Source organism: Strix aluco, chromosome 2 (genome assembly GCF_031877795.1).
Source record: "Strix aluco isolate bStrAlu1 chromosome 2, bStrAlu1.hap1, whole genome shotgun sequence".
NCBI lineage: Eukaryota > Metazoa > Chordata > Aves > Strigiformes > Strigidae > Strix > Strix aluco.
Window position 1 is genome coordinate 108,924,011 of NC_133932.1, and position 14,706 is coordinate 108,938,716.

At 45.0% G+C, this 14,706-nt stretch overlaps 1 protein-coding gene across 1 annotated transcript in view; it reads left to right on the forward strand.

Moving 5' to 3' along the window:
• The first annotated feature begins 9,315 nt into the window (after positions 1-9,315).
• Positions 9,316-14,706, forward strand: part of THSD1 (thrombospondin type 1 domain containing 1) — a 28,083-nt gene continuing 22,692 nt past the window's right edge. The window contains exon 1 of the mRNA XM_074815780.1: positions 9,316-9,459. The gene's annotated coding sequence lies outside the window, so the exon portion shown is untranslated. The remainder of the gene's footprint in view (positions 9,460-14,706) is intronic.

Sequence of the window (14,706 nt, forward strand, 5' to 3'; positions counted from 1 at the left end):
GTAGTACCTCACACTGTCCTAAACCATCATTGCCCAGTCCCTTGGTACTACCAGCAAAAGAATGTATTGTCTGTATTGAAGCAGGATTATAGGAGAGAGGAAAATAGAGGAGTTGCCATTCTCATCTAGTTTAATACAGAAGGTACCTATATGAACCTTTCATGTGTTGATTATTCCTAGAATATTTGTATCATGCTACATGAACATTATCTCATTTTGCCAGGGCTGCCCAATTATACAGTCCTTTGAACAGAGGTTTGGAACAGAGGTTTGTTCAAAAAGGGCTTGGTTTTTTATGGAGCAGTCTTAAATGATGATTATGTTTTTCATTTGAAAAAACGGGCCTTTTTATACCTCTGACAGGAAAAGAATGCTGCTCAGGGATCTGTATGTCTTTTCCATTTCTCATTTGCCTTTGTTTTCAGGAAAATTATATTCAGCCTATGGAAACATGGATCTAATCTGAACTGCATTTCTGAAGTGCAAACATTATTTTTCTCTGAAAGATAAATATGTATGTATGTGTATTTGGAAGTCTTCAGAAGTGTATCTTTAATAATCGCTGCTGGCTGCATATTGATCAGCTAAACTCTAATGCTCACTTCTTCTAACAGGACTTTTAGTTTGTCCAAAGGGCCTGACTCTGCTTTTTGGAAGTATTGTCACTGAATTCATGACGACAGTAGTGGAAGACAGCGGGAGCCTGTTGCTGACAGTAGAACTTCTTGCTTCCTCAAGTCTGGGAACTGGACAGTTCTCTCAAAATACACACTGTAAAGGCAGTGAATGGCTGATTCAAAATTATTTGTAGTTTTGATATGAAATCACTGTTTTCTTTGGGAGGAACCCCCTCCAATGTTTTTTTTTCTGAGCTAGATTCACGAATCTGACAATTGCGTTGTTTATCCTATTCCAGCAGTTCCCATTTCATCCTAATTCTCAGTGCTTCAGGCATTCATGTGAAATGCGAGACACTCTAGTTCCAGTCATCTTCTGTTGGGAAGACTTCAACTATCATTTTGTTTTCCCAAGAATGAGCTGCAAGTACTCATGCTATGAGTATATTCTGGGCATCTCTGTTAGCAACATTCATCTTTATTTTAAGGAAATACTTAAATACTTTTTGGAGCAGAGGTCCAAGTGTCATATCTGACAGGTAGCTGTCCTGGCCAGCAGGCTTGAGAGTAGTTTTTCTTTGTGGTTTAGAATTAAAGTATTATACAAATATTTAAAAAAACACCAAAACACAAAAACTTCAGGAGTGAGGAAACCTCAGTTTCAGAAAACCCCATAGCCTGCTTGTTAGCACACACTCGTGAGGGGTGGACCTGACAGAAACCACCCTGCTTCATATCCCTGCTCCAGACCAAAGACCAGGTAGGATCCTGGTCTCCTGCTTTCCCACTGGACTCTGAATGCCATGACTTCAAATTCCCGCTGATGAAAGAGCACATTGAACCCTGCTCTGCCATGCTCACAGCAGTGATGGACACCACGTTCAAGGTAAAAGGAGCTGGTACTGCTGGAATAGTCGCAGAACTTTTGTGAATGTAGTCCTGCTCTGAGCATAAGGCTCAAACTATTTAGATGTTTTGCATTGTTTTCTTCAATTCGAAGTATTCTCTGTACTTGCAGGGTTTCACTTAATTTTGATGATAATTCATCATCCACTATCTCAGGGAGTAAGTAAAGGAGGGGACTGATATAATCGAAATGCTGTTTCACTGTATTTTTGAAGTCAACAGTCAAATCAATGCTGCTGTGTCCCTCACTTCATACATGCAGAACACTCCCAGAAACTCAAAGACAGGACTTGTTATTTTCTTTTAATCAAAAAATTTGCAGGAGGATACACGCTGTGTGAAGTACTCTCTTTTTGCAAAGAAAATAAAGGCAGCACAGTTGCACAGAATAAATTTCTGTCTATTGCTGATATGGCATTTGTACTGTGGCTATTTAATGATTCACTTCACGTAGATAGAATTCTTTTCAAATGTTGCCTAAATATAACACTATTTGACACAGTATATGAGAAACCTCTGTTCTTTCAGCCAGACTCAGCAGTTGTGTGTGTGTGTGGCATAATTCCCCTGAGTTTCACTACACATCGGATGGAGAATTTGAGGTGTGTCCTTAAATTGCAAAGATACTTTGGTTTGATCCACCCATTAAATGAGAATGGCAAAACTCCCACCGACTTCAAACCCAACCTTTGTTACAATTATCAAACACTGACTAGTTAACAGTTCTGAAAATGGGTGTATTGGTATGGCTGAGCTCTGACAGCAAGAAGGAAGAGCTTAAAAGATGTTCTGGAATAAGATCACAAAATGTTTCGGTCTCTTCAGTAGAAATACCAAACTTAGCACAACAGTTGCAAAGTGACTATTTCTGATCTTTCTACATTCCTATTGTTTTTCCACAATGTTTTGGGAAAGCCCGAGATAAGGATAAGTTTTTTTTCCTCTGGGACTCCAATCTATTTATAGGTTACAAGGCCAGAAGAGACTAGTACAACCATCTCGCTTGACCTCTTGGGCAACAGAAGCTGTAGGACTTCCCTTAATTTGTGTTTGAAGTAGAACTCCTCTTTTAGGAATAACAAAAGATTGCAACTTCTGGGAAATCCCACCGCAGCTCTTGGCAAATTATTCCAATGACGATTACCTGTTGTAAAAATGTTTTCAGTGTATGTAATCAGAGTTTGTTTAGCTTCAGTTTCTAGCCACTGGACCTTATATTTAATAAGCCCTCTATTAAGGGTGAGTTCCCTTCATGCCGGGTGTCTTGGAATGTAATTGTTTTTTAAACAGATAAATCATTCGGAGTCCTTCTGCCTATCACATTGTCCTATTTTTTGCTCTTCCCAAGGTTTTCCCTAGTTATCTAATAGCCACCTTAAATTGTGAATACCAGCACTGGACCAAGAAAAGCTATTGCAAAAGTACTAATTGCAGAGGTAATTTGTTTCCCCAGTTTTTATACTCCCAGCCATCGCACACAGACAGCATGCCCACGCTATCAAATATGTGCTTGAAGCTATGTTCGTGCTCAGTTCACTCCCCATTGACATAGCTCAGATGTGAATGTAACTTACATGTCTGACTTCTGCTGGACTCTCATTCCTGTGGGTCTCTTAAGAAAAAAGGAAAATGGGGTTTGAGGGTGGTCTCCTGTAAAACTGCACAGGGCTACATGCACTGCAGCCTGGTTTCCCGGCGGGTGTCCAAAGCTAGACTTTTCCTAAGCACAGTATAAAAACTATAAGCCTGAACCACAGTGGGGTTATTAACCAACAGCATAGATGGAAAGACTCAGGGCTTCATCTGATTAAGCTGGCCCTGCAGCTTGCCCGGCAGCTTACAGATGTGTTCCTGCTTCCTCAGGGGTTGTGCTTCATGCTACGGTTGTGTGATTATTTCTTATAGTGACAGATGAATTTCACTTGATCATCTCTTTATTTTGATAAGATATCAATGATAACTACTCTCTCCCCAATTTTCCTATAAGTTTTAAGTTTCCTCATAGTGATTTGATCGAGGTCATATTTCTTGCGCTTGGTCATAATACTTTCAGGTGGGATAGTGACAAAAGACTTGTAAAAGTAAGGTGACATTTTTCTCTGCTCAAAACCTGTGAGCAGCAGCACGAACTAATTGATGTGACACTGGGAGCTCAAGATTAGCTAACAACTCAGTACGATCTCCAGGTCTTTGTAATGAGTATCCCAGAGGGAGCTGCACATCATATAAAGCATGTCCTGTAATCTTTGTTCCTAGATATGCCATTTTATGGGAGCTATATTAAAATATGTATTGTTCGCTAAAGCCCAGATTCCTCAGAGATTGCTCAGTGGTAGTAACCTGTCTTCAGGACTTACCATTCTCCCAGTTTGTGTGTTACCTGAAAACCTGAGCGGTGATGATGTTATCTCCTCTTTCAGGTCTCTGATAAAAGTTTGGAATTGCTAAAGCCTAACCCATGCTTAAATCTTTAGGTAAATATGTACTGCATGAAGATGACACATTAAAAGAACATCTTGAGGCCAATTAGTCAATATTTAATCCTTGTAATGCACGCTGTGCTAATTTTGCAGAAGTGTCCTTGGTGGAAATGTCAGGGGTTACCAAACCAAATGTTCTATGGAAATGTAAAGTATTATTACATTTTAACATTGCTACCTCTACTCATCAAACTTGTGCTTTATCTAAGTAAGTTTATAATTTTCCACCAACCTTTGTCAAGTATCATTGGTGACAGTACTCTCCCTTTTTATTATCAGCTTTTCCATGCCTGTGTCTGCAATCAGGGTAAGGCTGACAGGTCTGTATCAGCCAGGGCTGCTCTCACTTTACAAGCCAACCAAACCAATAAAACCCCACACACGAGTATTCATCTAGTGGTCTGAAAGCTCCACAGCATCTCCAGACTGATTGGAAGAATAATATTACAGATTGTCGGATGGAAGTTTATGCAGAACTGCTGATTTTAAGTTGTTTAACTGGAGCTGCTCTTATTTTAACTTCTCAGGCTTGCATTGGAACAGAAAGTATTTTGTTACCATCCTGGAATATGGCTCTATCATCTGTTTTCCACCCCAAAACAGAACAGAAATATTTATTGAACATCTGTGTTTCTTTTGCATTCCAACTGACAAGTCAAATTTTTCACATAGCAGTAGATCAGTAAAACAGCTACCATTCATTTCAAATATATATTAAAATCAGAAAAATCTTTATCACTTGACATCACTGGCTGCAGATCTCATCTTCTTTTAAGTTCTTTACCAGTTTTATGCTTCTGATTTCTACCAATTCCTGACAATTCTACATTTTTTCTACTTATTTTTATTAATCTAAATGTCTTCTGTAGTTAAATTATTAGTATTCTTGTCAGTTCTCCAGTCAAGACTGTAGTGTTTTCAGCCAGTGCAACGTTTCTTTTTTTTTTTTTTTGATAGCTTGAAAAATTTTCTTGAACAATGCAGAGGTATCATTTCCAAAAGGACATGTTTCAGTTTCTCCCTGTTTTCAGCTTTCTGAAGTTTCCCCCTAAACCACCAAATATTTATATTACTGTTTTGGCCCTTACCTTGTTCATCCGTAACTAGCTTGTCTCCCAGCCAGCACTACTTTGGGGGTTTCACTATTAATTCTTCTTTGCCAGTGCAGATGCAGGCAAATAAGAGATTTCTCTTGCTTGCACGCTTCTCCTTCTGAGTCAGGATATTATTACTGCTCCTGTTAGGAAGCTTGAGGTCATTTTAATATCAGCAAGGGGAGACTTCTAGCATATTTTGCACAGATAGAAATCACACACAATGTCACATCTCTCCCCCCAATGCAGAGCAGAGAGGGAATTTGGTAGCCAGCCATTCTGCTTTCACACCTGGTGGTCTGTAGACAATATGTGCTACTACACGAATCTTGATTTTATGCCAATGGAAAAAAAAAAGACATTTTCTTCCTGACCCAACTGTGCTGGCAGAGGGGAAAGAGCCACAAACCAACACACCACCTTATGCCTATTGAAAACCACCAACCCAGTCAGTCTGGTGGTGGTGCCCTTCATATAAATGCCCTTAATCTGGTTTGGGTAAAACCAGGCAGATGTGTTTCAGCTTGTGGCTGGAGTCACCGTGGCTGCTCTGGCCTGGCTAAGCAGGGGGCAGCTGCCCGTGGCCTCTGACACTGCCCACCACTACATGTGCAAGTGTGTTCTGCACAGCGGCCAGCAGCTGGGAAAGAGTAATCCCATTTGTAGAGGTCAGGATGCTTTTCCCTACCTGACCTTCCTGTCACAGCTGCCTGTAACATTTTTGCCGTGTGGGCCACCTCAGCACAGCAGCTAGCTGGGTCTGCGCTCAGGTGGGATCCGTCTGCACGCTCCCCACTTACCGTACCGGCGGCTGGTGCTACAGATCAGCAATTAAAGGTCACTTTCTCTTTGTATCCTTCGGTGTCTAAATTCATTTTGTTCTCAACATTATGGTTGTGGGCTAAATGAGTATTCGTCTGCTCCCTCTTTCTCCTGTCCCTTCTGTTATTAGTTTCTCACCCTCCAGGGAGACCAACTTTAATGGCAAGGAACACAGCATTTCATCTGCCACTAGCCAGATGCCTCAGAGACTGCTGAAGTATTTTAATGAAAAATATGTTACTGATGAAATTTGGGCAGCACGTTAACAAAGACAGATCTTGGTCCTTAGCATCACAGCAGGTGTGTTATGTGCAAACATAATCCAGTGTGCTTCAAAGGGTTTAATAATGTAGCCTATGTATTTACCCTGTGCTCATCCTCCTGTTAGCTGGGGTCTTTACAATTTCTATCATGTAATCATAGGGGCGACTTGTGTTTTTTAACCACTATATTTTGGACTCTGTCCCCTTTTGGAAATGTTGACACAAAAGTGAGATGGGTCTAAAAGGAGGCGTGGAGGGGGAATGCAGTGACCTGAGTTGCAGTCTCGGTTTTGTTTCTGGCTTTACAATTTGAGCAAAATCTCAGCAAATCAGTTTACTCTGGCAGAAAAATGAAGACAAAGCCTTTTTTATCAGGAGTGGGAAACAAAAAGACCAAAGATCAGTCATAACTCAAAATCCTCCAAGGCCATCGGATCAAAGGCACTATAATAAGTGCAAAATACTGCGATACGAGTAAAACAGCTTGCCACATGTTCCAGACTCTTTCCTGCTGTGTGGATTTCTTTATTTTCTCCTCTGCATTAACATGGAAGAATGACATTTTTTTCTTGGTGATTAAATTTTTAAGAAGTTGTGTTCATAAAGGAAAAAAAGCCTGGCAAAACACTCACCGATATGATTTTTCAGATGTTAAATGTAGGCAGCCAGAGAAACTGGAGTTTCAGTCCTGGGACTTCAGCAGACCTTGTGGAGCAGGGAGCCATTTGGTGCACATTTCCTCTCCTCTGAGCTTCCCCATCACTTGTAATCTTACAGTATTATTCTCTTTATTACCATATGTGATTTATTACCTGTTTCATTCAAACCAAACCCAGTACAACGGCGCATCCACTTGTGTCTGCTGGTACTTTACGTCATCAATAAGAAAGGAGTTTCTGGCACAGCTGTGTACCTGTGCACCTTAGCCCCTCCACAGCAGCACTGCCTGGAGCTGAATCCTTGGTGCCAGACGAGTCACAGACCAGGACTGGGCATGGGAAGCTCCTCGGCATTCAAAGGAATCATAGAATAGTTTGGGTTGGAAGGGACCTTAAAGATCACCTAGTGCAACCCCCCTGCCATGGGCAGGGACACCTCTGCTAGACCAGGCTGCTCAAAGCCCCACCCAGCCCTGCCTCTAACACTTCCAGGGAGGGGACATCCACAACCTCTCTGGGCAACCTGTGCCAGTGCCTCACCACCCTCAATGTAAAATATTTCTCTTGTCCAATCTAAATCTACCCCCTTTCAGTTTAAAACCATTGCCCCTTGTCCTGTCACTACGGGCCCCGGTAAAAAATCTCTGTCTTTCTCTATTAGCCCCCTTTGTATATTGAAAGGAAGGGCTGAGCTACATCACTGCGAGACATGGAACAGATCACGTAGCTGCATCTTCCACAGTAAGCGTCTGACAGCGAAATGCAGTGACTTTCACTTACTAGACTGGACACACATCAGTATCCCTTCTATGAAACATCAAACATAGGTCAAATTACAGACACCAAAATGCAGAGTTTAAAAAGCTGTATACACCTGTATTAAAACAAAACAGGAGATTAGGAATTCAGACTGTTCAAATCAAAATGTTAAAAAACAGCCTGGAAAATCTTTACGATACATGAATACTTCACTTTTTGCTGTCCAGAACACAGTCCGAGTGCCTCAGCAAGTGTTTATCTTGCCTTCCTGAAGGTTTCTGACAGTACTCCAGATGGCAGTGTGCCTGTGAAGCGTTAACCACCGCAGACCCCAGCCAGCATATGGAAAAGGGGTTTTGCGCAGGTTGATCAGAGCTGAGCACCAGCGGGAAGGCCGGGTACGGCAGGGGCTACGGAGGGCAGCAACCCTAATTGGCAGCTTGGGCTCAGCATTCATGTGGGGCAGAGATACTCGTGTTGTATGGAAGTTGTATTTTCTTGGTGATATAGATGATGAAAGTTAACTAGAAGCAAGATTTTGGTTTGTTTTTTGTTTTGGACACCAGAAGTTGACAACTACTTCCTCAGGCCTTTGTGTTGCGCCCATGCTTATTGTAGATGAATTAGGGAAAGCAGGAGGATTCTTTACACATGACACGATTTAAATGCCCCTTGAAAACCTTTTGTAGCTTTGTGGGCGTGTGGGTATCCATCGGTCTGTATTGAAATCACAGACTCCATGTCAGGGAAATAAATTTAACCATGGTTTGAAATAAGTGGATGAGTCTGTTGCATAAAAACAGATGGAAAGGGTTTTTTTAAAGAAGTCTCTCTGCAAGAGGATAGTTTTATCCTGTCACAAGAGTGCCTGAATATTACCCACAAACACTGTCACAACAAATACCCATGCATACACGTCCCTGGCTGCAGATGGGCACGTCAAGCAGCCGGTGCTTCTCTTCGCTGCCGATGAGATTGTTTGATGCCTCGTCTTCACTGTGGCAAGTTGACTCCGGAAAGCAGCCTCCCGTCTGCCCGCTGCTCTCTTTGAGAGACAACCAACACCAACACCTGGCTCCAACGTGCACGCTTGTGCATGGTCGGAGGCACAACACCCAGCAGCAGGGGACTGATTTTGCGGCGAGGACTCTCTAATGACGGTAAAGGAAGCTCGTGGAGAGGTGCAAGAGGCACATCTATGGAGGAACAGCAGCCCGGGGAGGCCTGAAGGCCCGGCCTGCCTTCCGGGTGTCGCTCGACTCACACCGCGGCTCTCCAGCTTCTTCGTGACCCAAGGGAAGTCCACGACCGTTCACCCCGGGGCCACTCAGACCGCGCCGCGCCGTGAGGAGAACTGTTGGGAGGCCGGGGTACGGCAGAGCCCTCAGCGCGCCTGGCCGCCGGCTGAGCTCGGGGCGCACTCGGCGGAGGATCCCGGCGCCTCCCTCCCACCCTCGGCGGGCTGCCGTGGCCGCGTCCCTCCCGGGGGCCCCTCTCCCTCCGGGGCCGCCGCACCCCGGCGGCGGGCGGGCGTGTGAGGGCGGCGCGGCCCCGGCGGGGCAGGGCAGGGCTGGGCTGGGCTGGGCTGGGCAGCGCCTCGCTTCGCCGCGCCGCGCCTCGCCGCCAGGGGCGCGGGCTCCCCTCGCACGGCGCCCGCCGCCGCCCCGCGCCCCGCTGACAGCCGCCCTGACAGCCGCGCCGCCATTTAACCCTCCCTCCGCCGCCGGAGGTGAGGGAGCGCCCGCCCGCCGCCGAGGGGCAGCCCCGTTTGAGGTTTCCTCCAGAGGCAGGATCACGCTTCAGCCCCGTCCCGCCGGTGGCCGCTCCGGCCGCGCAGAGCCGCGGGCAGCGGCGTGGAGGTGAGCGCGGGGCGGGCGGGCGGGCGGGCGGGTGGGGGGGGAACCGAGCACCCGAGCCCCGCGGCCCGGCCGCAGCTTCCCCCGGCGGCGGGGCGAGCGCGGGGGGCCGGGGGATCCCGGGCGTCGCTGAGGCGCCGTCCGCGGGGCGCGGGTGGGTCGCCCCGTTGCGGCGGCGGTTGCTCGTCTCGCCGCGGGTGGCGAGGGGCTTGAGCCGTGGGGGAGCCCCCGGCAGCCTCAGGCTCGGAGCGGGCTGGGGGCGTCTGTCGGCGCGGACCCGTAGGTCGCCTCCGAGGGGTGCTGGCAGGACCGCGCTGCGATCGCAGTAACGCTCGGGGGTTGAGGCGTTCACAAAGACGCGTCTGACTTCAGGTTCTGGATTTTCCCTGTGATCGTCTCTCCCCTTGAGGCAGGGACCGTCCCGCCTGGTGTTTCATAGCTCTCCCGAAGTGCAGGTAGCACTGACACGTAAAGTAGTTGTAATGTTTTTGTCGCTCCGAGTCTGTGCTAAGTAGGATTAATGCTGGTGTTTTTCAGTGTGTTTGGTGATGTATACTTTATATTGGTCGCTAGACCAGACGAAACCGCGTGGGTAAACGGCAAAATCGGTGTAAAGCATAGGAGAGAGCTTCCCAGTTCTCTTTCTAATGCTGATACTTCATGATATTTCAGACGTGCTTCTCAAACATATTTCTATTTATTTCAGTTGTGCAATATATATTCCCCTTACTATGATCTTTAAGATAAACTCCACTAAAAGGGGAATTCCACAACCAGTGAACAATATATATCTACTTAAAAAAATCTAGAGGGGGAAGGAAAGAATGGATGACTGCATTCCATCCCTTATGCCATAAGGGGTGATCTAATGTATTTAATTCTTTGCATTCATTATTTATTGTTGCTTGGACACCTTCCCAAATCTCTTTAAGCTTAATAAACTTATTTTCACTGTACATTTTCCAAAGTAAATCTCATCCATATATTCAATCTACTGTAGCCCTTAGTTTTCAAAGGACGGATGTTGCTTGCCAGCTAGCTCTTGGAATTGCTGAGTTGATATCAAAAGGAGCTAAGAAATCCCAGGATTTTGTCAGATCAGACCCCAAATGTTGATGAAAATAGGCTTTACCAGCTAATTATTGCTTTTTTTTTCTTGCACATAGAGAATCTGGTGCTGTCAGTTTCAGCCTAGTGAATTTAGATGCATAATTTTAATAAAGCCATTATCTGATAACAATGTAAAATTGTCTGATGTGTAAATACGAATGAAAGATGCCTTTGAGGATGTCAGCTCTAACCCCCTGCTGTGGCAGACATCACATAGATACTTTTCTTGCTAAACTCAGTATCTGCTGAGAAGTGGCATATTTTTGGCCCTGACCACTCTGACTGGTCAGCAGTGATTAGATTTTGATAAAATGGGATGCACACCTGAGGTGCTCCCTCTTTAATGTCGAATGGAAAGGATTATATGGGAAGTTCTGAAATTCCCAGCTGGTGGTAGCACTTCAATAGCTGCTTAATCCCATTGCAATAAGCGAATGCTGGTTGAAAATAATTAATCTCTTTCCTGCCATACAGATAAAATATCTTAAATTTGCGGAAATGTTGCAGATACAAATTTCTTTTTGCTGTTCGTGCTGCTTGGCATCCCTCAGGTGAAATGTAGGGAGGATTTAGGGACTTTCAGGCTTTTCTGTCTCTAGTCTTATTTACTGTGAGCCTCTCATGCATAGTCAGAATTGTGCAAATTTTGGCTTGCAAATATGACTGAAAAATATTTACTAATGGACAGCTATTAAGGAAACTGTTTTTCATGTGGGATTTTTTTTTTTTCCTTTACATTCTAGCAACATTTTGCTTGCTTGAAATTCCAATAAATAATTTTATTTTTCTGACAGCATTTCTCCAGACCCTGACTGGTTGCTGGGTCCATCAGGGTGGCTGGAGTAGGTGCTGCTGCCCCAGGCAGTGTACGGGGGAAGACAGGCTGTGTCTGAGAGGATCAGTCCTCAACCTTACCCCCCCACACTTACTTCTTCCCTGAGCCCTTTTCCCACCTTGCTCTCATGTGTGCCCCAAGTCATGGGGGGTCCCTTCACCTGGAGCTATGGGGCCTGGGGGACAAGGAAGGAGCAGGTCTGTGCTTGGAGGAGAGATAAGTGAGGACAGGCCTCTTTCCAATTCCTGAAGGAGGATGGAGCTAGGGCAGGGAAAGACTCAGCTCTTGCGGGGGATTTGCAAAGAGGAGGACTGAGGGTACCTGTGGCTGGGGCGAAATATGGGATCCATCAGTGTCACTCCCCTTCACGTGACTTGAGGCTCCAGAGGATGGAGGTTTTGCCATGAGTCTGTGTTCTCACGAAACTCCGTGCTTGGTCATGGAGCAGCTGATTAATTCCTGATGGCCCTTTCTCAACTGCAGGGCTCATTTGCCTCTCATCTCCCTTCTGAGGGGGGTGTAGCTGCTGAATGCTATACTGTTGCAGCTGATGAACTTGGTAACTGGTTAGCTGTGCTAAATCAGCAGGTGACAGCACTCGGAAGAGGTGGCTGGTTTGTCAAATGTCATGTCTGCTCTGTGGCCTTAGGTACTGCTGCAAAAAGTACTGGGAGTCATAAATCCAGTTGGCTTGTGGTTTGTTGTTGTTTTGGGGTTGGGTTTTTCTATTGTTTATAAAACCAAAGTGATCACAAAATACAATTTTAATAACATAGAGAAATAGAGACATTATTTGAATAGATTAATATATGTGACTCTAATAGGATATATAACCTATTCTGTTACTTCTTTATTTTCAAAAAAAATTGTAAATAAAATGGTACATTTCATGTTTGGTTCTTACACGGTTCCTGACACTGTGGTGCCTGTAAGCCTCACAGTTCATGGTGGATTTATTCTTGTAATACCCATACCAGATAGTAAGATACTATTTCCAGTGGAGAGCTATGACACAGGAAAACTAAGTGATGTGACCAAGATCACACAGGAAGTCTGTTGCAGAACAGGGACTTGAAGTTTTAGTAATGTAAACGACACCCAGTTCTAGCCTGGGTGTCGTTTGCATTACACACAAGCCTCTTGGTCTTCATTTCCAAGGTGCTTTATGACTTATCCCCTCCTCATCTGTCATTTCCAATTCCCTTCAGAGAGGAAGTCTTCCACTTCCAATCAGCCCATTACCCTGTCTCTTGGAAGAAGAAAGCATCTTTTTATGTTGCTGTGCTTCTGCTGCATCTCATACAATAGAGCCTTAGTCTATGCTTGTCCACGAGAGCAATAAATTAGAAAAGCCAATTATTCAAAGTCTGATAGCCTTCTCTGTTCAATCATTTTTCATCTCATTAAGTTAATGAACTTGAGGTAGAAGATCTGAATAGAGCAGAAACTGAGATGTACCGTCTGCCTTGAAAAGCAAAATTTCATGTGAGTATGGAAAGTGGAAGGATAATAGAGTGGGGGGCAGAAGGCAAAGATGTGAAGAGTAGAAAGAGGTTGGCTTAGGGAAGACGAAGAGGAGAGGGAGAGGAGTCTAAACTGAACTTAGAGGTCAGCATAAGGCCTGTCCAAAACTGAGGCGAAAGGAGGGGAGAGGAAGAAACCTCTGCAGAAAGAGAGGAGGAGAGGGGCAATACTACACCAGAGATGGGCCAGCAGTTCTTGCATTCAAAACTGCTGTTAGAACTGAGCTAGCAAAGTTGCAGAATCTCAGGGAGGCTTCATGGAAGCACTTTAATTGGAGCTTTGTTCAAAGGTACGGCTGTATTACAGCCAGTAGCCTGAAGTAGCTGTATGTGAGGTGGGAGGGCTCCCGCTGCAATGCAGTGACAGCAGAGGCTTGTGGAGGGTGAAGTAGCCCCAGGCTAGGCTTCCAGAGGTACCTGATCTCACTAATTGGAAGTTAGTTTTGGTACCGTTTCAAATACTCCAGTTCTAGCCTGGGTGTTGCCCGCACTGCACACCAGAGTCTTTTCCCAGGCAAGCCAAGGGACACAAGGGAAGGGTTGAGGGAGAAGGAGATTTTGGTCTAACGAATGGTCAACGTTACCGAAACACCCAAGGGCCCTCATGCTGGGCTCTGTCCACCGGCTCAGTTAGAAAGAGTCTCTGTCCTGAAAAGTCTGTAGTATATATATGGAGCAGGAGAGATGGGATGGGAAGGAGGAGCAGATTAATGCTGCAGTCTGCTGACATTGTATGCCGGGCGATGGCAGGAATAGGAACAGAAGTCTGGTCTCCCGTGCCTCCCACTGGTGCCCTGTCTTGTGAACCACGCTGCTTCTCCCTTGGTTGGGCTGATGTGCAAATTGTAAGGAAACTATCTCAGGAGTGCTCTCCCACACAGGCTTTTTTTATTTCTTCCTCAGGATTTATTCTCCCTTCCATAACTTCATTTCCTCTCTGCAGTGTGTCACTCATTAGACTGAGATTAGGATTATTTGAGTTTCACCTGTCAGCGTGTGTCTCTCTGAAAGAAGTATTTTTAAAAGCGCCATTTGAAAAATACACAGCTAGGAAAGCTAGAAATGGAAAGGACCCATTAAATCATCCAGCACAATCACAGTTGTGGCCCACAAAGCATTTTTTCCCCTCTTTATTTCAGAACAGTTTACAGCAATGCCATGTAACTTCTGCTGTTTTCGCTGAGTAGTTAATGCTAGAGGTCAAGGCATCTATTGCAGTAGCTTTTTTTAAAAATGAAACCTGCTTTTTCTTCCTTGGACCACTTTGATTCTTCGTTTTGATTAACGGTCAGTAATGATACAGGAAAGGAATGACGTCCCCGAGGCAATGCAGTGCCTGCTGCCAGTAGCTGAGGGCAGTTACGGAGTGGCCGCCCTGGGAGGCAGGCTGGCTTTCCACCACCCTCTGCTAGCAGCCCGCCCCTGTCTTGAGGCGTAAAGTTTGTCTTCCTGTAATTTATGACCTATCAAGTGAAATTGTGGGTGGTGGCAGTATCACCGTCCCTATGTAATTCTTTCTGGAGCCTTGTCAAGTTCATGGGCCAGATGATGATTATTCCCTTCAGATATGTACACCTATTATTGTAATGGGCTTTTACTGAGCAAAGCCATGCTGTTAGTCTTTTCTTAGAATTCTCTTCAGCCACTTGGCACAGAGAACAGTTTAAAAAGCTTTCAAATAATATGTCTGCTGTCCCTTACTTCAGCAAGTCTAGCAATGTAATTGTTGAAATATCTCATTTGTGATTCCTAAAGATGTACCTGATCTTTGCCATACCTGGT